Source organism: Ixodes scapularis, unplaced genomic scaffold (genome assembly GCF_016920785.2).
Source record: "Ixodes scapularis isolate PalLabHiFi unplaced genomic scaffold, ASM1692078v2 ptg000490l_1___fragment_3__unscaffolded, whole genome shotgun sequence".
In the NCBI taxonomy this organism is placed as follows: domain Eukaryota; kingdom Metazoa; phylum Arthropoda; class Arachnida; order Ixodida; family Ixodidae; genus Ixodes; species Ixodes scapularis.
This window is the reverse complement of record NW_024609988.1, coordinates 642,395-667,689: the sequence shown is the minus strand read 5'-3', so window position 1 is coordinate 667,689 and position 25,295 is coordinate 642,395. Positions and strand designations below refer to the sequence as shown.

General features: G+C 45.1%; 1 pseudogene; it reads left to right on the top strand.

Moving 5' to 3' along the window:
• Positions 1–195: 195 nt before the first annotated feature.
• LOC120850696 lies at positions 196–22,962 on the top strand (annotated as a pseudogene).
• Positions 22,963–25,295: the final 2,333 nt, after the last annotated feature.

Genomic DNA, 25,295 nt, shown 5'->3' with positions numbered 1-25,295 from the left:
CGAAAATATACTCGCGTCGAACGTTGCTATGGCTGCGTTGTAACGTGACATGACCAGTCGGAGCTGGCCGGAGTAACTCGAATCCGCTCGCGCCGCGCGTAACCCGTGGCGTCAGAAGGGGCCCCCCGTCCTCCGTGCTGTGGAGCTCTCACACCGTTTTCTTTAGTTTTCTGTGGGCGCACGTGCTCGGCAGCCATGTCGCCGCCGCCAATCCAATGCTTAGTTACGTGGAAAGACCGTAAGAAGATTATTTATGTCAACGGTCAAGACAAAGCGGATGTGGTGTGCGCCTTGATGCCGACAGATCTTTGCGATGCTGTGCTGTCCGGCCGGATGGAGGTAAGTTCTTCCTTTTTTTCCAGATTAGCTTGAATAAACGAGTTTTGGTGTTAAACATTTTCCGCAATGAGTTTGTTACGACAACGGAGAGCAAAAAATTGAATGCTGTCCACCATTGTCATCAAAAGTTTCGACGGCGTCGTTTTATGCTTCAAAGAGCGCCTGACGGGTTTTGTGTACCCACGGTCATGAAATACGCGAATCTACCGTGTACACAAGGGACTCGCTCCTTTGGAGCACGTGAATGATTGCGAATTCCACAGGTCGTTTTGGAGCGCGCCGGGATCGACTTTTCTGGAGCGAGCCTACTTTACTGGGCGATCGGGATCGAGACGGACATGTTCCACTGGTCGTTTTGAATTACTTCCCGCTCCAGATCTCGATCTGGATCCGAGAAAAGTCGCTCCAACGATTTCGGCGGATTCAACCGAAAGCCAGCCGGGCCAGCCCTCGGCGCCCACACGTGACTTCCTTTCTCGCGGGGCATCTCGCCTCAGAATTCATAATGGCTGCTTGCTTACCCATCGGTGCGACAGGTTCGTTTTCCAGGGAGGAGAAGAGAAGGTTTTGGACCACGCTACGGGCATTCCGGAAATCTTTGCTAGAAGCTCCTGAGCCATTCCTGCCGCTCGTGCGTCGAACACGTGTTAGCGCCGCGATTGCGAAAACGTCTTCGAAACGACCGCGGCGGCCGCGGAAAGGCGATTCCCGGGCAGGTGAATGACGGGAAGGCATCTGCCGATTCCGGAGCAGTGGTCATGTTCCACATGGGATCCGTAGGCGGCGCTACCCCGTTCGGATCGTGTGCTCCATTCCGGATCTGGTCAACTGAACCCGGCGCGCTCCAAAACGCCCAGTGGAATTTGCCATGAGTGTTTTAAAAACGTGAGGGAGCGTCTTTCGGCTTGGGCTCGTGGCTTTACCTGCGCTAAGGGGGCATTTTCTTTCCTACTATTTCTTCGTATTTCCCGTGAGCGCGTTCTCTCGGCATCGGGTGCTATACCTCGTTTCATGTCATGTGCGAGCAAAGGCGAAGATAAAAGTGCAAGCGTGTAGCTTCAAGAAATGCATGAACTGCACGAGCGCGCGTGCAAAAAAGGAACGCACAGAGCGCAGGGCTCGCGCGTCTAGCATTGCCTTCGCTCGCTCATAAGATGAAACGAAACATCTGGAGTGCTGACGAAGGCACGGGCGCGAATGCGTTGCTTTAGAAAGCGCCTTCTATGCGCGGGTGCCTGTACAAGCAAAGTATCTTACAGAGCTATACGCTCTCGCCGCCAGTGGCTTCACCAATACTGCAGACGTTCATGCACTGTAAAAAATGACCGTGAAATAAACAGTCACCTGATCGTGAACGTCACGGGGCGCCCACCGTAAAAATAAAACAACAAAACAACGGTACGTTGACAATGTTTTTCGAGTGAAAAGGGAAGAGGGAGAAGGGCACGGGGACGAAAGGAAAGAAGCGCAACGCCCCAAGCGAGGCGCGGTACACACTCCGCACCACGCTCCAGACACACGCACGGCGCGCACGTGATGTGTTGGGGGCCTTCTGCGGCTGCGTCGTCGGGCTGCTCTCCTGAGGCCCTAATCTGGACGCTTGGCGAAAAAGTCAGCGAAAAATCTCGCAGCTCTGATTGGCCGGCGCCAAGGTCAAGTGCGGCGTTGGCCAATCACGCCCGCCAGATTTCTCGCCGAGTTTCTTGACAAGTGTCCAGGTTAGGGCCCCAGTTCGCGGCTCTAGGCTTGCGCTGCTCGCGCCTTGACCCTCGCCCACAGCCCTCGCCATGGCGCTGCCTTGCTTTCGCGCTTTCGCCACTTTCGCGGCTTTCGCGCCGTTCCGCCGTTCCCGCCGTCGGGTCGCCACATTTTGTTTTCCCAAGGAAGAAAACAGAAAGCGAGGAAAGTTTGCAATAGGGAGCACGACCGTGGCTGCCAAGACGGCAGACGGCGCAGTACCAGAGGCGTTTGGCGGGCCCGATAGTAAACGAACATAACGTGAGTATCATTTTGAATGTGAAGGTGGCAAGCACGAACCGAATCTGAGAAAATTTATGCCCGTGGCCGGCAAGATCGAAAAAGAGCCGACACCGACAAACCGGCAGCACGTGCGTATTGACGGAGTGCATCGGCTGGCCGGCTGGCGATCTTCGTTTGCGCTCCTTTTCGGGAAGAGAGCACAAGCTATTGAGACCCAGCCAAGATAGCTTCGGATTAATACTGCACATTCTTGCGATTTGTCGGTCTTGGCTCTTTTCTCTCGCTTTAATGAGGCGACGGCTTGAGCAACCATGTTTGTTTGCCGCGTTTCTTCAAAAGGGGTCAACCACGCTGGTCGAATATGTGCGTCATTATGGCAGCCACGAGTTCGGGCGCGGCAGATTCAATGTATACACGCAGCTTGTTTGCAGTTCACTACTTATGTAGGGCTGAGATGTCACGTCTTACGGTTTCATAAAGGTCAACTGTGCGAGCGTGGACCTCGGCTCGATTTAACGGGTGACGTAAACTTAAACTGTGGCGTGAACGGATGCGTTCGCGAGTGCTCGAGTAGGGCTGAGGTAGTAAATCATCTTAGAGAGCACATCGACAACGGGCAGTCAGCCAGTTGCCCGTATTTTAGCTGTGACAAGTCGTTCACCGCGAAACCTACGTTTGCGTCTCACCTATCAAGAAAACATGTAAAATCAGCCCAACAAGCGAGCGGTTCTTCGGAGCAACAGGCAAGCGCCTTAGAGGCAACCAGTTCTTCAGGGCAACAGGCAAGCGCCGTTAGTTGCAAGCGGTTGTCAGAGCTGTGCTTCTCCAAAAGGTGCAAGCATGGAGGATGCCAATTCTGGAGGTGTTACCCCTCAGTTTTCACCATCTCCAAGTGAGTTAAACGAGTGTGTCGAGTACGATCTGGCTGTCTTTTACCTAAAGCTAGAATCTAAGTACTGCTTACCTGCTTCCACAGCTCAGCATTTGTGGCAAGAATCGAAAACCTGCATGGCTCGAGTAAGCAGTGCATGTTTAAAGCCTTGCATGACAACTGGGAGGAGCGCCTTGGGACTGCTGATGCTAAAGAATTTGTTGCGGCTGCCAACAGCCAAGATGTATTCAGCAGTCTGAATGCTACCGTATTCAATAGTGAACACAAAAGAAGAGCCTATTTTAAACAAAAGTTTTCATACGTCCAGCCAGTGCAGATTTATCTTCGGCGAGACGGAAACAAGAGAGATTGCTCATATGAACATGTGCCAGTACTGCAAATTTTAAAAAGCCTACTACAGAATGGTTCACTTGCTGACTGCATTCTTAACACTTATTTAGATGACAGGGACGCGAGCTACATGCAAGACATTTCAGACGGTTCAGCCTACAAATCAAATCCTCTCTTTAGCACCGGGCTGCCAACATTTAAGCTACTGCTGTATCAGGACGCATTTGAGGTTGTGAATCCTTTGAGATCTGCAAGGAAGAAGCACAAACTTGGTGGTGTCTACTTCACTCTTGCAAATAAAAAAAACACAAAAAACACAACAGATCTACCGGAGATCACATTCAGCTGGCTCTTCTTGTTGCTGAGAAAGACATCAAAACTTTTGGAATCGAAAAAATTGTTGATCTTCTTTTACGTGACCTGGTCGATATCGAATTGAACAGAATTCTTTTTGATGGTGTGCACGTCAAGGGGACAGTCGTATGTATCCTCGGAGATAACTTGGGATTCCACTTTATGGGGGCTTCACCGAAAACTTCAGTTCCTCCACTTTCATTTGCCGCTATTGCCTGCTCACACGAAGAGTTCAGCGAGGATCCGTGTCGGCTTGGTGAAAAGAGGACTGCAGAAAAGTATGATTTGGCAGTTCAGGAGATTGAAGACACTGGGCCTCCTGTTGAAGGGGTGAAATCAAACAGCCCATTTAACAGTCTGACATTCTTTCATGTATGTGATACGGGACTTCCTCCTTGCATAGCACATGACCTTTTTGAAGGTGTTGTTTCATACGACCTCCTCCTTTTCATAAGACACTTTACAGAGACATGTGAGTGGTTCTCATTGAAATACCTGAACTTCAGGATAACATCTTTCAAGTTCTTGGGCTCTGACACAAATAGCAAACCCTGTGAAGTTAACATAAAAGGAAATAAGTTAGTTGGTGAAGCTGTTAAAACGTGGAATTTGCTGCGCCTGCTTCCTCTGTTTCTTAGCCATAAAGTTGACACTAAAGATCCCGTCTGGTGCCTCTACCTTACCTTAAGGAAGGTGGTTGACATTATCTGCGCTCCCAAAGTAAATGAAGAAATGGTTGCCTACTTGCATGTGCTAGTTGAGGAGTACCTTGGATATCGCAAAGAGTTATTTCCTATGGCACCTCTGAAACTGAAGCACCACTACCTGCTTCACTACTCCACGCTCATCACACAGCTTGGTCCACTAATAAACCTGTGGACGTTGAGGTTTGAAAGTAAATACTCATTTTTTTAAAAATTGTGTCAAACACCTGCAAAATTTCAAGGCACTGAACAAAACCCTTTCTGGACGACACCAGCTGCTGCAGGCATACCTGCACTCTGAGGCATTTTTCGATCCTGACATTGTAATGAAGGCAGGAATGCCCATTCTGATTTCAACTGACTCAGAAGCTCTCCAGAAATGCTTAGGCAGTTTTAACTTCACGTCAGAAGTTACAAATAAGGTTTCATACAAAGGGACATCATACTCATTTGGTGCCTTTGTACCTACCAGCATGGACAGTGAGTTGCGCTTTGGTGAAATAATGTTGCTGTTAATTCATAACACAAAGGATCGCTTCACTGCTGTAAAAGTTTATAGCACAACATATCTGCCACATTTGCATTCATATGCAGTTTGCATGCATGCACATTGATCAACTAAGGGATTATACCCACCACCTGCACATAAGGTACAGAATGCAATGATGATCATCCCGAAACACTGCGTTCCTTCGTAGGATGCAGGCTGTCAAAGAACAAACAATTGCGGCCTTGCCAAACCTGACCTCGGGTAAGGTTGAGTGTGTCCTCAACGAATTGATGATCCTTGCCGTAGACTGCCCAAGTGACCTCGACTTTTTGACTAAGGGAGACCTTGCAAGCCTACTCAAACCGATCCAAGCCAGGAAACTTGTCGCCTACCTCAGGCCACAGAGTAAGTACAATAATATTTTTTTCTACTCATACTGTTACTGGCAATAGCTTTACCCTACATATTATGCTCCGAAATACATTATAGGATATAGACCAACACACGGTTTACAAACAAGCCCGCGTTTGCCTACACCAGGTGTAGGCACTCCGCGTGTGCAGAAACTGAATTCGTGTAAAGTGAGGCGTCCACGCATGCGCAGTGCCGTCAACAGTGAGACCGCAGCTGCGTTACATCAGGGCCGTGTGTTGGTCTATAGGGTTCCATCTTTTCAGAGTTTATATTTTGTAAAATTCAAAGGAACGTTTTTGGATTTTTTTTTATTGAAAGATCATTGCTTGTTAAGTTTGTTGAATGGATAGCGGTGCATGCTATCCACAATGACACATTGTCAGAGTTTGTGGTTCTTGCTATGAGAAATATTTGATTAAAAATTATTTGACCATGACCATTTATCATTCCTGAAACCAGCCATTTCTAACTGCTGCTGAAATCGAGAATGGCCTTCCGCTTCCTCTTTGCATTATAGCGCTGGGTATGTTTATGACTAAATTATATCATTATATGTACTGCAAATTTTCCTTCTCCTCAAACTGAGTTCCAGAAGTTCAAATGTTACAAAATGTAATTAGTGCAGAAATAGAATATAATTATAAATGGGGTTTGGCATTTTTGACTTAAACAAGTAAAAGTAGTAAATTCGTTTTTTTTATATTTGGTTTTAGCCAAGAAAGGTTAGTATTTCAGGCCACTATGGCAAGCGAAGAGGAGGGGGGATAAGTCATCACACTTGGCCGAGTAATCAACTATCTTATCTCTGCAACTGTGAAGTGTTCTGTTAGTGGAGGGTCTGCAGGACAAAACTCTTTATGGAGTACTTGGGTTTATCGTGGATGCAATCCGAGTTCATTTTGTGATTTAGTCCTTGTGCGTCAAGTTGGCTGCCATCTTCTCAGGGCCAAATTTGGAGTTTTTCGTTGTTTATCAAGTTGTTTGATTTCAGCGGTTTCTTTTTTGTTGGAAGGTTGTTTCAACACCCTCTCAAGCTTCTCTCTGATTAGCAGGAGGCAGTTTCGATATTCCTAGAAGTGTGAAGAGCAGAAATATGCCTAGTAATCATGCTTGCGAGTTTCGCAATTTAGAATTCGTCGTCGTCCCTATGAAAGTGGTAACTGCTTGTCATGTCTGCAAGTGTTGCTGCTAAAATACAATTAAAATATCTGTCTAATGTACTGCATTTTGGACAGACGTCAATGAAAACTGGAACTAATCAATGCATATTCACCGCAAAAAACCCGGTAAGCTTTCGTCTTTTAAAACATTCACCAATAAAACCGAAAACTTCATTCCCAAATAAAAGCCGAAACAAGGTGCCAAATTCTAGAACAGTAAAAACCAAAAAATGCAGATCTATAAATATAAAGCACGTCTCAGAGTTTAAATAAAAAACATAATTTGAAGTGTTTCCCATATCTGTCACACAATTCATGAAATCTACAATCGCTATGTATATTGCGACAACAGACATTTCCAAAGTCGCTATAGGTGACAAATCGCTTTGCCTCCTTGCAACAAATACAAGTATATGGTAGATGTAACGATACAGTGAGTACCCATGCAAATGCGGTGGTCATATGCAACCGGGGAGAGAGAGGGTCTTCAAGCTTCCTGTTCAGCTTGGGTGACACGTGTCTCCCCTCAGCTAACCCAGGAACATTTACGTAGGTGCCTTTATGCCTCGTCTCCTTCCTTCCTGCAATAGAATTCTGACTGTGGCCTACACTTAAGCGAGCTCACTCATAGTGGAGGCAAGGCAAATCGAGTCAATTACCTCTTATCCTGTCGGCAACAAGTAATGTCAGAAGTGTTTGGAATGTGGACTGGAGATTGACAGTAAGGGGGGAAGGGACGAAGCTTGGCCTCTTCTCTTCCCCCGTATTGTTTTTAGAATTTTTTCCATGATGGGGAAGTGCAACCCAGCCCCATTGTTCCAATGCCTTGTCAACAATGTGATTATTATCTGAATGCTTACTATTTTCACATTTTTTTAATTTTCTTAGGGGATGATCTGTGGACTGTCCACGACTACGCACTCAGCATCGGTGGGAGGCTCATGGTTGAGAAGATACCAGACATCCCAACGGCGTGTGCTGCACCCTTTGCGAGTCACTATTGTTTTAACATCTTTAACAGAGGTAATTTCCTTTTCTGTGATTTTGGTAGATGTATGTGGATGCCTAGTAGGACTCCATACTTTTTATCTTAAGGGTGTATCAAGTCACCAGGCTCGATCTAAAATGGACCGTAAAAATCGACGCCTGCACGTAGCAATCTAAACGTTTTGTCAAAGATCTATTTCACAGGTCGGTGTTTTCTTGTAAAATTACAAAGCGTAGCTTCCTTTCTGTAAAAAATAGGGCCAAGAAACTTGCCACTGTGAACAGCGGGTGGCGACGCAGACAAACAAGTCGAGTGGCGGGTCGCGTTTCATTTATTTACTCCTTAAGGCCGTGTTGACAGATGGCGCTACCTCTTTATCGAGACTGCTCGCGACCCCCATGGCTTTTTAAAATGAACATTATCTTTTTGTAATGTGCCTTTAGTATAAAAATAAGTGCGGACAATAAAATCAAAACTTGAACAAAAAAAATCTGTTTGCATAACGACGGTGCTTTTGCTGCCAACGGATTTTGTCCGCGTGTTGTCTGCTTTCTTTCGCTGGTCGGCTACACCTTTGGACGCTGTTCTCGACGCCATCTATCAATATGTACGCCAAACATATCCCGCAACTCGACTTCGTCGTCTGCGTTGCCGCCCGCCGTTCACCCTGGCAAGTTTCTTGACCCTGATTTTTCACAGAAGGGGAGTTACGTTTTAATTATACGAGAAAACACCGACCTGTGAAATACACCTTAGACGAAAAGTTTAGGTAGCTACATGGAGGCGTCAATTTTTACGCTCCATTTTAGATTGAGCCTGGTCACTTGGGACACCCTATATATTATGCTGCAAATAGCGAATAAATGGTGGACACTTAGCCATTATCCATGGCATCTAGTCACCATTATTCCAAAATATTTTGATGGCCTAGTTGCTTAAACATTGTACACAAAATTAGTGCAAAGGACAACTTTCCTCTGCCTTAACTTTAAATTTTATATTTATTTTCCACCAGCTTATCACTTAAGACTTTTCCATTATTATTTTTATTATCTTTTTGTGATGAGTTTTTTTTTGTAATTCGACTTTCTTTTCTACTCTATTTTTCTTCACTTCTTTCTGTGATTTTAGTGTCAATTTTATCTTTATGTTCCTCTATCCTCATAAAACGTTAGTTTTAAGTAGCTCGCTGTTCTGTCTCCTCCTCCTTCCTGTGTTCGTCTTTTGTGCTAATTTTGTGCACCATGGTTCGCGGGGTCCCATCCAGCTTGTCACAATGCTGGGAATAGCGGGCAAATGGGGATCAGATTGTCCGCAGGGTCACATAACCGCCATCTGTGTGTTCACTTGACTATGCTGCAAATAGCGAACCAATCATAGTCGGATGGTCACATGACCATTATCTGTTGTTCATGACCACATACAGCATGCATCGGAGTGAGCCCTACACATTCTGAGCTTCCGTAGTCATTTTGAGCCTGATCAAGATTGCCTAAATTTTTTCTTACATTGCTATGACGCTGCTCATGCCTACAATAGGCCACAAGTTAATTCATCCCATCAATATAGAAATCAATGCATCGGACCCTGATTCATGGCTGGACCATCACGGTGGGCTTGAGAAAATAATCAATATTTATTGCTGCTCTGGGCAATATTATATTAAATTTTACTTTTGTAAAATTGTTGCTCTGCTTTCAAGTTTGATCACTTTGGAATTATGCGTGGTCTGTCCAATCTAGTTAGTTCACCAGCTCCATTAGGGGCTCTTTAAGGCATACACTTGTGCACCACAGAGACCCACAGGTTTCAAACTGTGGGTCTCTGTGGTGCACAGGTTTGAAACTGCAATTCTGCATATCTCGTTTTTCTGTAGCAGAACAGGGAAGTTGTGAAATTCTAATCTGAAGATTCTTAGTTCCTGTAAAATTTAAAAAAAACCAAGTGGTTTGCTAGTACGGGGTCTCCTGAAAAAGTGTACGCACTAAAATGGCCCACAAAATCTGACATATATAATACATTTAATACATGGATCAAATGATGGAGATGTTAGCACTGTCAATAACAGTGCAGACATATAAACTAATAGTATTTCTTGAACAGGTATATTACTAGTTAGATTTATGTGTTAGAATAAACATAAAAATCTTTATGTTAAATGCAGTTGATGTGCATAACTAAATTACACAATTTTTGTTCTTGAACTTTGAAACTGCTCATGGTAAGGCAAAGGTGGGAAAGGACAGCAGGCATTGTCTTCTAGATTTAACAGGCGAACAGATGAATCTTAATATAATATTCACAACGGAAGGAACGAGACAAAGTCTGCATTCATGCTCCAAAAGTTCTTTTTGCTGCTTAAAAATAGATTCTTGGCTGGTCCAGAAGGTGCCCCGAAATGACTCTGACCATTCCCATCGCTTCAACAGTAGCTTGGAGTTAATTTCCTTGATATTTTCAGTCTGTGATTTTCTACCAATTCTGTTCTGTTTGAATCATATGCGCAGCGATAAGGTCGGTCATTATACGTGGGAACAAGGCACGCAACATGGGGCTCGGGCTCATTGAACACAAGGTCTTGGCAGCAGAAAGATTTCAGCAGCCGCAAGCAATGGCACTTGGGCCTAAATTTGGTGAGTATGGCAATAATTCAGTGCCAGCTGATTGTGTTAAAAAATAATTGGCGGACACTTATGCTGAACCTTAGCGTATGACGCGATAGCTGGAGGGCAGGGGGTGGATGAGGAGTGGGGAAGCGGGTGTAGGGGCAGGGAGGGCAGCAGTGGGGAGGGGAATCCTCTAATTCCTTGCATACACAAAGGATCATAGAATTGCATGGGATTCCCTTTGCGTAAAACATCATCAGACTTTCTCGACACGTCGACGCTGGACGCCCAATCATTTGCTGCACGAGAGCCTTAATGCTATTGTGTTAAAACATAACCTAACCTAGCCTCAGTTACAACTCCAGCATAGCTTTAGTACGCTGCCTGTAGTTACATAAAACAATGTCTCTGTGATGCTAGAAATGAGACTAACTGTAGATATGATGGATCTTATACATGGCAAACGTAGGCCGATGATATGAGAAGTGTGTAAGTGGCAGCTCCATCACGAGCTGTCCAAATTTATTTTGAATTTCATCTCAAAGATAAGTGTTGAGCACAGTGCTGTCAGCATTTGTTGATCTGCAGCGACGCACAGTGCAGAGAGATTGTATTGCAAGCTTAAACCTGAAGTTTCCAGCTCGCTCTGATGCAACCGACTATTCACATCTTTTATGGTGTGAACATGTCAGAGAAAGATTACTAATGCTTTTTCATTAGTGCACAGTGGCAAGAGCATTGCATTCTGCACTGGTGGGGAAAGACTAGTTCTACATTAGAACAGCATCACTACTGAAATGGGTAACTCTTAACAGTCAACCAGCTTAACTAGTTAAACAAGAGTAAATTTCTGTGTGAGCTGTTTTCATCAGTTTTCATTAGAACAGATGATCCACAGGTCTTTGAATAAACAGGAAAGTTGTGAAATGCTGATCTGAAAATTCTTAGTTGCTGTAAAATTTAAAAAAAAAACCCAACTGGTTTGCTGGTACGGGGTCTCCCAAAAAAGCTCACGCACTAAAATGGCCCACAAAATCTGACATATATAATGCATTTAATACATGAATTAAATGATGGAGATGTTAGCACGGTCGATAACAGTGCAGCCATATAAAGTAGTAATATTTCTTGAACAGGTATGTTACTATAGTCCGTTGCAACCTAAGAACGAAGGGCGAGGGTAAGACGGGCCGGGGAGGAGGGAGCAGACAGAACGCTGGAGAAGAGAGGGGGAAACCTCCTTCTCCCTTTAGCGTTCCGTCTAGTTCCTCCTCCCCGGCCCGTCTTACCCTCGCCCTTCGTTCTTAGGCTGCAACGGACTATAGTTAGATTTACGTGCTAGAATAAACATAAAACTATTTATGTTAAATGTACTTGATGTGCATAACTATATTAAACAATTTTTTTCTTGAACTTTGACACTGCTGGTGGTAACGCAGGGCTGGGAAAGGAAAGCAGGCATTGTCTTCTAGAGTTGACAGGCGAACAGATGAACCTTAATATAATATTCAAAACGGAATGAACGAGACCAAGTGTGCATTCATGCTCCAAAAGTTCCTTTTGCTGCTTAGAAATAGATTCTTGGCTGGTCCAGAAGGTGCCCCGAAATGACTCTGACCATTCACATCGCTTAAACAGTATCTGGGAATTACTTTCCTTGATATTTTCAGTCTGTGATATTCTACGAATTCTGTTCTGTATGAATCATACGTGCAGTGATAAGGTCGGTCATCCTACGTGGGAACAGGGAACGCAACATGGGGCTTGGGCTCATTGAACACAAGGTCTTGGCAGCAGGAAGATTTCAGCAGCCACAAGCGCTGGCACGTGGGTCTAAATTTGGTGAGTATGGCAATGGTTCAGTGCCAACTGCTTGTGTGAAAAAAAAAATTGGCGGGACACTTATGCTCAACCTTAGCGAGTTCGCGATAGCTGGAGGGCAGGGGGTGGATGAGAAGAGAGGAGGCGGGCGCAGGGGCAGGGAGGGCAGCAGTGGGGTAGGAGATTGGAGCAGTGGGGAGTGAAATCCTATAATTCCTTGCATACACAAGGGATCATAGAATTGCATGGGATTCCTTATGCGTAAGACATCATAGGATTTTATCGAGACGTCGACGCTGGACGCCTGATCTTTTGCTGCACGAGAGCCTTAATGCTGTCTTAAAACATAACCTAACCTAGCCTCACCTACAACTCGAGCATAGCTTTAGAACGCTGCCTTTAGTTACATAAAACAATGTCTCTGTGATGCTAGAAATGAGACAAACTGTAGATACGATGGATCTTATACATGGCAAACATAGACCGATAATCTGAGAAGCGTCTAAGCGGTGGCTCCATCACAAGCTCTCCAAATTCATTTTGAATATCATCTCAAAGATAGGTGTTGAGCACAGTGCTGTCAGCATTTGTTGATCTGCAGTGACGCACAGTGCAGAGAGATTGTATTGCAAGGTTAAGCCTGAAGTTTCCAGCTCGCTCTGATGCAACCGACTGTTCATATCTTTTATGGTGTGAACATGTCAGAGAAAGATTACTGATGCCTTTTCATTAGTGCACGGTGGCAAGAGCATTGCATTCAGCAGTGGTGGGGAAAGACTAGTTCTACATTAGAGCTGCATCACTACCGAAATGGGTAACTCTTAACAGTCAACCTGCTTAACTAGTTGAACAAGAGTAAATTTTTATGTGAGCTGTGTAATTAATGTTGACCCCTCATCTTGAAAAGAAACGCACTCTGCTCTTCAAGGGGCGCTGGAATCCTAGTTAAGGGTCTACCTTTTTTGCGGTATCCACGTCTCTTGGCGTTTGGGCAAGCCAGCAGGCACAGAGAGAGTAACTAAATACCAGTGCGTCCTATTTTAACTGGACGACGTGGAAACCTCCTCCTCCTACGGGGTCGCCCCGTGGTGTCAAATGAGTGTGGCATGTGACGAAATCTTGATGTTGTTGGTCCTGGTCAGCCGGGGAGAGGGAGCATGCCCCGTTCCCAGACAGCTCTCTCTCCTCGGCCTAACCTCCTATCCCCGTCTTACCCTCCTTTCCCACATTCCTCAGTCAACAAGGTCTGCAGGCACGGGAAAAGGAGGGGACTGAGGACCTAGGACATCATGGTGGGCGTTATTTTTTGCTTGTTTTTTTGTAATTTTAATATACTTATTCAATTCGAGGAAAAAAAAAAGTTCACTAAGTTACTACGTTCAGTGCGTTTAGCTTCGGTGCAAATAAAAAAAAACAGCAAAAAGTCATTGCAGGGCCCCTTTAAGTTAAAAATTGTATAATAAGTGATTATTAGGCTTTCCCATTCAATAGCTCTATTTTAGTACAGTGCTCTTTGCCAAACTTTGTCTAGTCTCATTCATTTGCCTAGGTATATTGGGGCTGTGGAAGGATACTGAAATGGTATTCGGGAACACCAGAATACATGAACTACTCGGCTAATGTATAGCTACTGAGATATAATGAAGTTTCGCTTGATTAGCAGAAGCTAAGGTATAGTATTCAGTTGTCACATAAAACTTCTTTCAAACATTGCAAGCACTATCGGCATTATTAGATTCTTTGCACAGCAGATAAAGCATGGCTGACATTATACAATATATCTATTAAATTGCTTCTATTTCGGCACATTCATATTTATTATGTTGATAAATGGTTTCTTTCTTTTCCAGATCAAAGGGTGGATGGGCGTGGGGTATCACCATGCAAGTAAATAAATGTACTCTTTTTATTTCTATCCAACACATTATTTATGCAGTGTTCTGGCTTAACTGCATTTGCATGTGCATACACAACGATCGTATTGCTGACATGAAGCCCACTCCAATTACAATATACAGCATGCCACATATTTTACAGGCACAAAATGGCTAACCTTAGGAGACTTCATGACTCACTGTTTCATTCACTGTTTGTTGACCAGTAGTAGGAAGTAAATCGAAGCAGCAAAGCAAGTGCGGTGAAACGCTAAGCATGTCGTACAATGCGGTGGACACCGCAGGGGCACCTGTGAAAGCAGGTGTTTGGTGAGTGGCGTCACCACGAACCCCGAGCCATGCGGGTTCGCCCGCCCACGTCTGGCTGTGCGTGGCTTTCCCGTGTCCGAGGAAAAGGGCATCCTGGTGGTTGAGCCGAGCCCGGGGTAGGTTTGGACCCTTCGGGGCCCCCCGGGTGAGGCAATACACCACTTCGGCCCCCGCTTCTCGTAGACGGGAGTCCTGGTAAGGCCCGGCCAGGATGATTCAGTCTAGTCGCCTTTTCTTCTACTATCCCCTCCGATCTTTCACTTTTACCTGTCCTGTTTCCTTCTTTTCTTTCTCATTTATCTTGCTCCCTTTTCTTCCCTCTTTGTCGGCAAGGGCTAACCTTGGGTGGCGATAGACCCTTTGTCTGGACCCACAGAGAGGTAATGCGCTAGGGCGCATTACCTATCCCCATGTTGGGCTCCGTGGTGGGTGGTGCGCTACAGATACCGAACGCCTTCCCATTTCTTATGGGTTCTAAACTAAACCAAAAACCTGATCGGGCCCTGAAAAGGGTCCGGACCGAAGTACACGTTAGAGAAGCATTCGCACCCGTGGAGAAGTTTCCCCGATTTCTTGTCATGCATTCCGAAACGGAAAAGCCATTATCCAAGTTATCCCCGTTCCTGGTCTCTAAGACTCTTGAATCTGTAATCGGAAAGAATTTTAAAGCAGAAAAATGCCATCTGGAGATCTCCTCGTTGAAGTTGTAATCGCTCAACAAAGCTTAGACCTGTTGGCACTCAACGTGGTCTCTGACTACAGGGTTACTGTATCACCCCACCGCACTTTGAACACTATAAAAGGTGTAATATCAAAAGATGACCTGCTAGAATCCCCCGAAGATGAAATTATCGTTGGCCTTCGTGACCAAGGAGTCATTGCTGCAAAACGAATTTCTTTTCGACGGGACGGTAAAAAGGTGAAGACAAAGCATGTCATTCTGACTTTTGAGCTGAGGGCGCTTCCGGAATCAGTGAAAGCCGGGTATCTGAACTGTAAAGTACGACCATATGTGCCAAACCCTCAGCGTTGCTTTCATTGCCAGAGATATGGCCATAGCGCCCAGAGCTGCCGTGGAAAGACAACAAGTGCCAAGTGTGGCAAAAATGATCACTCTGCAGAGAATTGCTCGAATGCACCTTGCTGTATCAACTGCGGTGAACCTCACCCTGCTTATTCCCGTTCTTGCAGTAAATGGAAACAAAAAAAAAAGAAATTATAACACTCAAAGTGAAAGAGAACATCTCGTTCTCCGAAGCCAGGAAGCGATTCTCCTTCCTGCAGAATGGGCCTACTCTTTGGTGGCACGTGCAGGGGGTGTGCCATCAAAGTTTTCGGTAGGAATCCAGGAATGTCCCAATGATCTGGTAATTCCACCACCTCCCCCTGCCTCAAAAAGATTCGCTCCAGGACTCCCTTTGTCGTTGGAAGCAAAGAGCAGATGGCGCAGAGGCAAGATATGCCTCTGTGCCAATGGAGGGAAGCAAGAGGTATAGGCGGCAACACCAGCCTCAGGGAGAAGGCACTGGTGGCTCCTCCACTCCAAAGGACGGGCCATCGAACGATGTGCCTGCCTTGGTTACTCGGACCCCTCCCAGGAAGAAGGAGGGTGTGTTTCATTTGAAGGCTTTAGGAGAGGCCTCGACATCTAAGGAAATGCCCGTACCAGCTGCTCCCGCAGCCGTTCAGCCTGAGGAGGAGCGGATGCAACTTGGTGAACCTCCTCCCCCTCGTTCGGTCCCACCTGATGACGCCAGGCTTAAAAATTCATCCCAGAAAAAGCTCAATCCGCAAGTAACCCCAACCAAACCGCCCCAGGGCACCTAGGGCAGGTTTCCTTTTTTGTTTTGTTGTTACTTTAAACCATTTTTAACATGAACACGTATAGTTTTATACAGTGGAACTGTAGAAGTCTTCTGCAAAATATTGATGATATTCATTTCTTTCTGGATGAGCTACAGCCCATTGCTGTGTGCTTACAGGAGACATATCTTAACAACACCCATGCAAATGTTTTTAATCGTCACCGTGTTTTCAGAAAGGATCGTGATTCAGACCACTTTTCTGGTGGTGTTGCCATTGTTGTACGGAGTGGCATAGCGTGCGTGGAAGTTCCTCTGCGTACATCACTAGAAGTAGTTGCGGTACGTGTTCTTGCCGATCGTCTCATTACGGTTGTGTCCTTATATTTACCACCTCATCGTCAACTGCATCTTCATGAACTTCAAGGATTGGTTCAGCAACTCCAAACGCCTTTTTTACTTTGTGGTGATTTTAATGCTCACAGTCCCATCTGGCGCAGTAAGCGCCTTGACTCTCGTGGCGATGTTGTAGAAAGATTTTTACTGTCCTCAGACGAATGTATGTCTTTTAAATAAGAAAGAACCAACATTTTATAGTTCCACTCATAATTGCTTCACATCCATCGACCTCTCCATTTCATCACCATCATGACTTCCCTGTTTTTCTTGGAAGGTTTTAAACAACCCTTTCGGGAGTAATCATTTCCCGGTTGTAATTGAAAGCCTCGTTCCTCTGCCGACTATTTTAAAACGAACCCCTAGGTGGAAACTGGACAAAGCCGACTGGGCACTTTTTAAACTTGATGCAGTGCTTGACCCGTCAGTTCTAGCGTATGTGTCACCTGAAGAAGCGACAGTGTATGTTACGGAGCAAATTATAAGTGCCGCCCAAGACGCCATTCCTCGCACCATTGAAAATTTACCAAAGAGGTGTAGGCCTCGGTGGAATGAAGACTGTGCCACCACAAGGAAAAAGCAGCATAGGGCATGGGATACCTTTCGGAGGTACCCTACTTCTTCAAATAGGATAGAACTTAAAAGACTAAAAGCAAAGGCCCGATGGACTAGGAGACAAGCTAAGTGGAAATCCTGGACCACGTACATTTCCTCCCTAAATAGTTTTGTCTCGGAGAAGGAAGTTTGGGATAGGTACAAAAAAATCAAAGGGGATTACCGTTGCTTTGTTATTCCTCTATTTAGCACCCCTGCGAATTCGCTGAAAGATGTTGTTAATGTGCTTGGAGAGCACTTCGAGAATGTATCCAGCTCCCGAAATTATTGGACGGAATTTAAACGTTTTAAAGCAAGTGCTGAGTGTCACCGTATACCCATGTCCGGTTGTAGCTCCGAGCCATACAACACTCCTTTCACAATGCAAGAACTAGAGGTGGCTCTGGGCTCCAAGAAGAGGTCGGCTCCAGGCCCTGATTGAATCCACTATGAAATGCTCCGTCAGTTGTCTCGAGAATCACTGAACACACTACTAGGGTTTTTCAACTATCTGTGGGAAGCAGCTTACTTTCCCCGAATCTGCAAACAGGCGCATGTAATTCCTTTGCTGAAAGCTGGGAAGGACCCTTCGGACCCACGTAGTTACCGTCCAATCGCATTAACGAGTTGCCTTGGCAAAACCTTCGAACGCCTCATTAATAGGCGGTTAATATATATTTTGGAGCATAACCACTTCTTCGCTAATAACCAATGTGGCTTTCGAGAAGGACGCTCTACTTTGGAACACATAGTCCGTCTGGAAACAACCATACGTGAAGCTTTCATAAATAGGCAACATTGCGTCTCTGTTTTCTTCGACCTGTAGAAAGCATATGATACGACATGGCGGTATGGTATCCTTCATGATTTATATGCCTCTGGGGTGCGTGGTCGCATGTTGCGGTGTATAAGGAGTTTTCTCACAGGTCGCTCCTTTCAAGTTCGACTCGGTACCACACTATCCGACTAGTATGTCCAGGAAAATGGTGTTCCGCAAGGAGGTGTATTGAGTGTCACCTTGTTTGCTGTAAAGATTAATTCGTTGTCAAAGGTAATTCCACCTTCTGTTTCATACTCCCTCTACGTGGATGATATTCACATTTCGGTTTCTTCTTGTAATTTGTCTAGCTGTGAGCGGCAACTGCAGCTTACCATCAACAAAATTTGTAAGTGGGCTGACGAAAATGGGTTTACGTTTTCACCTGAGAAGACTATCTGTGTGCCATTTTCTCTGCGTCGGGGGCTGTTTCTAGATTCAGAACTGACGTTAAACAGGGTTCCTATTAGTGTAAAAACAGAGCATAAATTTTTGGGCATAACGTTTGATTAAAAGTTAAACTTCGTTTCCCACCTGAAGGACCTGAAAAAGAAGTGCCTTAAATCAGCCAATATTCTTAAAGTCTTAGCGCACAAATAATGGGGATCCGATAGAGTATGTCTGCTACGCCTATACAACTCTTTTATCCGGTCACGTCTGGACTATGGTGCCATAGTTTACGACTCAGCGAGGCCTTCTGCACTCAAAATGTTGGATCCTGTGCATCATCTCGGTTTAAGGCTCGCTACAGGTGCCTTCCGCACATCGCCCATTTCTAGCTTGTACGCTGAATCTAATCAGATGTCACCTGGGCACAGACGACGTTATCTTGCTGTGACTAATGCTTCCAGAATTCTATCCTATCCAAATCACCCAACTTATGGTGCTTTGCAACATTCTCGGTTTGCTCGTCTTTTCGAACAGAAGCCCAGGGTTGTACCGCCTTTAAGCCTTTGCCTTGAGGGCACTTGTACATCTCTCGACCTCACCCTTGACGAGACCGACCTTTTGCAGAAGGGTGAAAGTGAAGCTCCGTGGAGTACGTTGCCCGTCTTTTGTGATTGGTATTTTACTAAATTTAATAAATATGATGTCCCCCTAGTGGTGATTCAGCAAGAATTCCTAGAAGTGCAGAAGAAGTATGGTAACTACTCCCAATTTTATACCGATGGTGCCAGATCGTTGCATTTTGTAGGATCAATAGTTTACTCTGAAAGATTCAGTGAGGTGCAACGTCTCAAGGAATGTGCAAGTATTCATACGGCAGAGCTCTACGCAGTGTTGATGGCCTTGGAGTATATTCTCACCAGCAAGACGATGAAATCTATTTTATTCGTGGATTCTCAAAGTGTGCTCACCACACTTTGCTCCATGAAGGGGAAGTAAAAATTGACTGGCACAACTTGTCCGATCTAAGGTACAATGTGGTCTGCGGCTTGGCCGAGACATAAAATTCTGCTGGGTGCCTAGCCATGTGGAGATCCTGGGTAACGAAAGAGCAGGCGAATTGGCCACTAGCTCTAAGCACCTACTGCCAACTACCTCAAAGATTCCATTTCAAGATATGAAGCCCTTAGTAAAATCATTAGTTTTCCAGCTATGGCAATCGGAGTGGAGTCTGGAATGCGAAAACAAACTTCACAGGATTAAACCAGCTCTTGGTATGTGGGAGAGTGCATCCCACAAAACCCGCCGCCTTGAGGTTCTTTTGTGTCGTCTTAGAATTGGACATTCCTACCTCACCCACAAACATCTGCTCTGGGGGGAAGCCCCACCCCCGCGTGATGACTGTGGGTAGCGGTTAAAATTTTTCCGTTCTGTCTCAAATGTGGCACAGCCACATTTGAGACAGAACGACGTACACATTTCCCCGAGTTTGTTTTCACACCAGATTCCTTTTCACCCAGCACTGCTAATTGGGAAGACTGCTATAGTACCGTTTGATCATGTCATAAATTACTTAAGAAAAACCGGCTTCCTACTGCAGTTGTAATTTTAATTCTATGATTTTTAACCTTGTCATATGAACCTTTTTTAGATAATTTGTATAAGAAAGGCCTGAGTATGTCCCAGCTAAACAAGCTTCGCAGTATGGCCATAGTAGCTTTGCGCCATAAAGCCCGTAATCAACAACAATGCGGTGGGAAGATGATAGAATCCGACAATGCTTACTTTTGTCGAATTCTGCAGTCTTTCTGATGTGTTGTACGAAGTGCTAGCGCTTCATTGTGCCAGCATTTCGCACCCTCAATTTACTTCTTACAATGGCCAACTGGCAGTGGATTGAACGGTCAACATTTTTACGGTGACCATTAAATTAGCAGTCAGTTGACCGGCAAATAAACTGCCACTATGCCGTGATCTTAGTGGCAGTCAGTAAATCTCGTTTACGGTCTGTTCAGCATCATCCCGTAAAATTAATGGTATCTTGTTTTACTGCGACCGTTTAATTCACTGGGAGATTACGGTCAGGCAGTAAATTTCAGTTTACGGTCTGCCGTATAAATTACGAGAATTTGCTGGCAGCCAGAATGCCAGTCAACTTACCGCAATTTTGATGGTCCATTTTTTACAGTGTGAGGTGGAGTATAGGACCCTACGTTTTATGGACCTTGCAGTGCGTTACAGACACGAGCGCTTGGTTACAATAGCTAGTTATATCCCGGATAGTATATTGTTTAAGGGGCTCTGCTGCTAATCGCGCTAAATATGCGAGGTCCTAAACATCTGCATTCCTTTCAGGTTTACAATGCTCGATTTGATGCATATGTGGACATGTCAGATGACCACATTTTGTTCTGATGGGGACAGAATTAGGCTTGTTGGTGATGAGAGTACCGGCGACAAAGGAAACTTACCACTCAAACGCAGGTAAGTGGGTGAGTTGCAAACATGGGGCACAGTCAAATCTGGTGTGGCACCGGCTCCTGCATCTATTTTGTTTTCAGCACAAATGAGGGAGATATGGTGAGAATGGTTCCTGGCAGCAGCCTGCGTGACGGTCAGCAGCTTGCTTCCAATACAAGTGATTACAGGCTGCCTCCTATACCATTGGATGTCAAAGTTGCCATTGACAATGCTGAACTGGGAAAAGTGCCCAGTCGTAGGAAATCTAGGATAGTTTCCTGTGTAACAAGCCATTTGCTGACAATCAACTGCTAAGTGCGCGCCTGCATTTTCATATCTCTCGTTTATTAGATGCTGAGTTTTTGGTATGCCCCACAACTATCCCGGAGGACTTTACGAGACGGCTGCAAAGGCCCTCGTGCAGGAGTATCCCGTGCTAAGGGACACAATTGGCACAGGCTTGGTGAGCACAAACACAGTTACAGTTACGCAGCAGGTACTGTATGGAAACACATGTAAATATGCCTGTTGTTGTCCTAGATTGCCTTTCTGTGCAGCGTGCACTTTAGCCGTAGTCCTAGTGTTACCACACAATTTTAACAAGGGGAAAATATTTATTCATAGGACTCATGGAAAGTGTCTTTTCAATATAAGTTCCGAAATGTGAGACTATGGACAGAGTGCCTGCTGTACAAGCAGCAAGGGAGAAATTTGGCAAGCGAAAAAACGTTCAGGACAGTGTCGTAAGGTGGTTCCCAATCTCAGCATTTCAGAGCATTTAAAAATATGTTATCTGCTTCGACCAGGCGCAGCCTTATTCGCTACAAGGCCCCAGAGACGTTTGTTTTGAAAGTGTACTTTATGAGGGCTTAACATTGCGGGCATACAATAGGCTTATTATAAGAAAGCAAGTATTTATGGAGCGGGATGGCAACACAGCAGCATGCACTGGCCTCAGTTTGATTGTGTACTGCTCAAGGAATATTTTACTGACATTTTCTTAGATTCAAAACAAACTAGGTCGCCACCTGAAGTTCAATGCGCATATCAGTGCCAGCTAGTACGAGAGCTTCCTGATGTTATTGGTAGTGTTTCTTTCCTGTTAAACTGCAAATGTCCCACTAGACACAGATGTCGAGCTCAACGGATCCGTCATAAACGGACATGTTGACTTCATGACGAGGGAGATGAAACGACGTTCTCCTGACCTACGGAAGCTCGGAAATTATATGAAAAAGACTCGCTCTTCGAGAAGTAAATGGATTATGGAGACGCAACCATCAACAGCTGATGTACGGAAAAAAAATACCCAGCCTTAGCAAACGCTGAAATGGTGAGCAGAGCATGAGGCTACCACTTGTAATTCTTCCACATACAGTGTATGCGCATAAGATTTGATAACTTTCTTAATTAACTCTTTACACGAATGTTATAAAGTCCGTCTTTAGATTGTATTGCTATAACAGTATTATGTTTTTCTGGGCAATAGTTTCATACCAATGCTATTCCCATAATTTTAGCTGCACCAGGAGTTCATTGCCATCACAGGCGTAGATTTGGAATCAAAGTTGCTGGCATTCATTAGAAAGTGCGGGGAGAGATGCCTCTGCCTGGTGAAGTCTCGCCGCTGCGCGAAGGAGACAGTGCACGAGCTGGAACCAGACCTCGAAAAACTGGAAGGAGATGCCAGGAAGTGTATGTGTTAAAACCCTCCTCCTAGGGTTGCCTAGTACTGTTTTAACAATTCTGTAACCATGCTGTTGCTCGTCGTAATTGAAATTTTCTTGCAACAGATTGCTTTGCAGTTAGCATGTTACAGTTATTACCTATGCTGCTAAAGAAACAGCCGAGATTTCTAAAAGGACCGGTAAGGAATACCCTCTTCACTTTTTGGCGGTCTAGGTCGTCACAACTGGGCTGATTTTCATAAATGCAAATGTTACAGGACATCTACCCTCTCCTTCGTTTTGAGGGCTCAAAGGCACACGAGGCCAAAGATATATTTGCCGTGTTTGAAGTCCTGAATGTGGAGGTCGTCGACATTATAGCTGGTGTCACAACCGTCATGGAGATTTATTGGATCTTCAACGTCAAGCACTCAAGCCAGAACAAGAACACGTTGGCACTCCTCCAGCACTTCTGCGGACTTCGAAGAGCACCGCACACACCATTGGGGAAACGGGCAATCTCTGCCATCAAGAACGTTTTGAAGTATATTGAATGATGTCTAGTATATAGGTGCTGTATAAGTATTGTGTTGAATGCGCGCTGAATAAACGTTCAAGAACTAATTATGTTGTGCTGTTATTTCTTGCTGATGTCTTGCTAAAGAATGCGAGCCATAGTTTTTACAGTACTGAGTACGTTAAGCTAGTAGTTCCTACTAGGTTTCGCGGATGAGGTCAGTTCCCGTTACTAGCTTCTTTAGTTAGTAACTGTTACTAACACTCCCGTTACTAACTGCAGTTACTAAGAGGTTAGCAACATATGTGACAAGCAGTTACTAACCTATGGTTAGCATGCATAACGACTTTTTTTTTAATAGTGTAAGCGCACTTTGTGAACTCAAAATCGCTCGCACTCATAAAAATTGACCAAGTCAACGAGCTTCGCTCATTTATCACTCTGCATACGCCGGGAGCCGTGATTGTTAACGTTTCACACCAAAGCGAGAGAAGCAATCTCAGAATATATTTTAACAGCAATAGTGTCTTTATCTTAATATTTGCTCATTAAACATAAAAAAATGGCGATAGAAATATTATTACGGCACAGAGATGCATATTTACAGCCTGTCACACGTCGATCATTTCACCAGCCAACGAGAGATGTAAGCACCTTGTAAGCACGGGACGGGGCTTAGCGGTCTGCGACATCCTTCTTGAGCACCTAAATTGCGCCTAACAGTGTAAATATTGCGCGCAAAAACGTTTTGCTCCTAGAAAATCATTTGAAAAAATACGTATCCCACATTTATGCTTTTATAAATAATTTTTTTCCTTGCACTGTTAATTTAAGAAGTGTGTTAGAGCAGAAGAGAGGGAAATATGAGAGGTGGTAATGCAGACTTAAACGGATCTCTGGACTTATAAAAAATGTAGGTATTGCTAAATCAGGTATATATATGCCAATTCTATGAGAAGCTCGTTGTTGTTTTAGGCAAAGACTATGTGTTGCAAGCTCAGCGGTACAGAGCGAAATACCAGGGCAGATGTAGTGCAGCATGTGGGGAGGAAACGGAGACGGATGAGTACTTAATGCTTATTTTAAATGGCTTCGCCCGAGCGGAAAAATCAAGCACTGGTTACGTGATTAAGTAATTTATTGGCTCAAAACAAGTGCGCACACGGCAGCCTGCCAGGCAAAGCAGATAGGTAAGAACCCTCATGCTATAGCGCCTGCTAGCCTGCTGCCGTGTGCGCTGTGAGTCCGAAGAAACCTACCCTAGAACAAAACTGATATTGCCGCGCGCGCAGCTGGCCAAGTAGGCAGCGCGCACGTGGCCTATGCCTCCCACGCGAAAAGCCAGGGTTCGATTCCTGGAAGTCACGTGTCTTTTATTTATTGTAGGAATTTATACCCGTTTATACCTCAAGAATTATTGTAGGAATTTATACCTCAAGAAAAAAGGACGTTTTGCTCAGTGTTCATACGCCGCAGGAAATAGTTTTTAAACGATTTGGTCATCGGAGACAATAGCGATGCTTTTGGCGTTTGAAACGTGTACGTCTTGATAAGGTAACGTATATCTAATCTAAAATGCACCTACATATATTTCAATTCTCAGCATAAAGAGGTAAATTAGTAATGCTCCGCAAGACGCCGTAATTTTTTTACTACGGTTCTTGAGGTGAAAACGAGTATAGTTTTTTGGTACAATCGAGAATCCCCTTGGGCTTGTTCGCGGCCCGAATCTACTACGCGCCGGGACGTTCCAGGCCGAATGTTCCCGAAACCCACGCGGCTACAAAAGGCAAGCCGAAATCAGTCTCGCCCCAGCGCTTGATCCTGCGGTTTCGCCGACATCGACGCCCGCGACGCTCTGCTTTTTCTTCTGTTCCTTTTTTTTTGTTTTGGACACAAGTTCGCCCCATTAAACGTTTAGTTTTGTCAGTTATCATCGCCTCATCAATTGTCATTCGTGACAATATGATGATGATGGGTATGAATGCAGAGGGGAAGGGTAAAAAGTAAAGATGGGTGTAACTTGGGATCATGTCAACATGTTCGATGACAGTCGAAAATACTCTACAAAGTTCCGGGACTCCCTGTGCGATGTTGGTAGAGGGCTGTGAGCAGCCAACTGTGTGGGCAGAAAGTCTAGTCGCAGCAATCATGAGACTCGCTGTGTCGACCAGTATTGCTACAAAGAAGCTCGGGCTCCCCCCACCTCCTGCTGAGGCGCAACGGCGGACCGGCCGCTCCCATTTTTAGATAGGACAAGCAGTTGGTGAGGGGGGGGGGGGGGGTACAACACATGGATTCGCGCGGTTCTTCATATCTGCCCTAGGGTCCGCCAGTCCAAAGCTTTGGTCGCACACGGAGACCACGCACAGA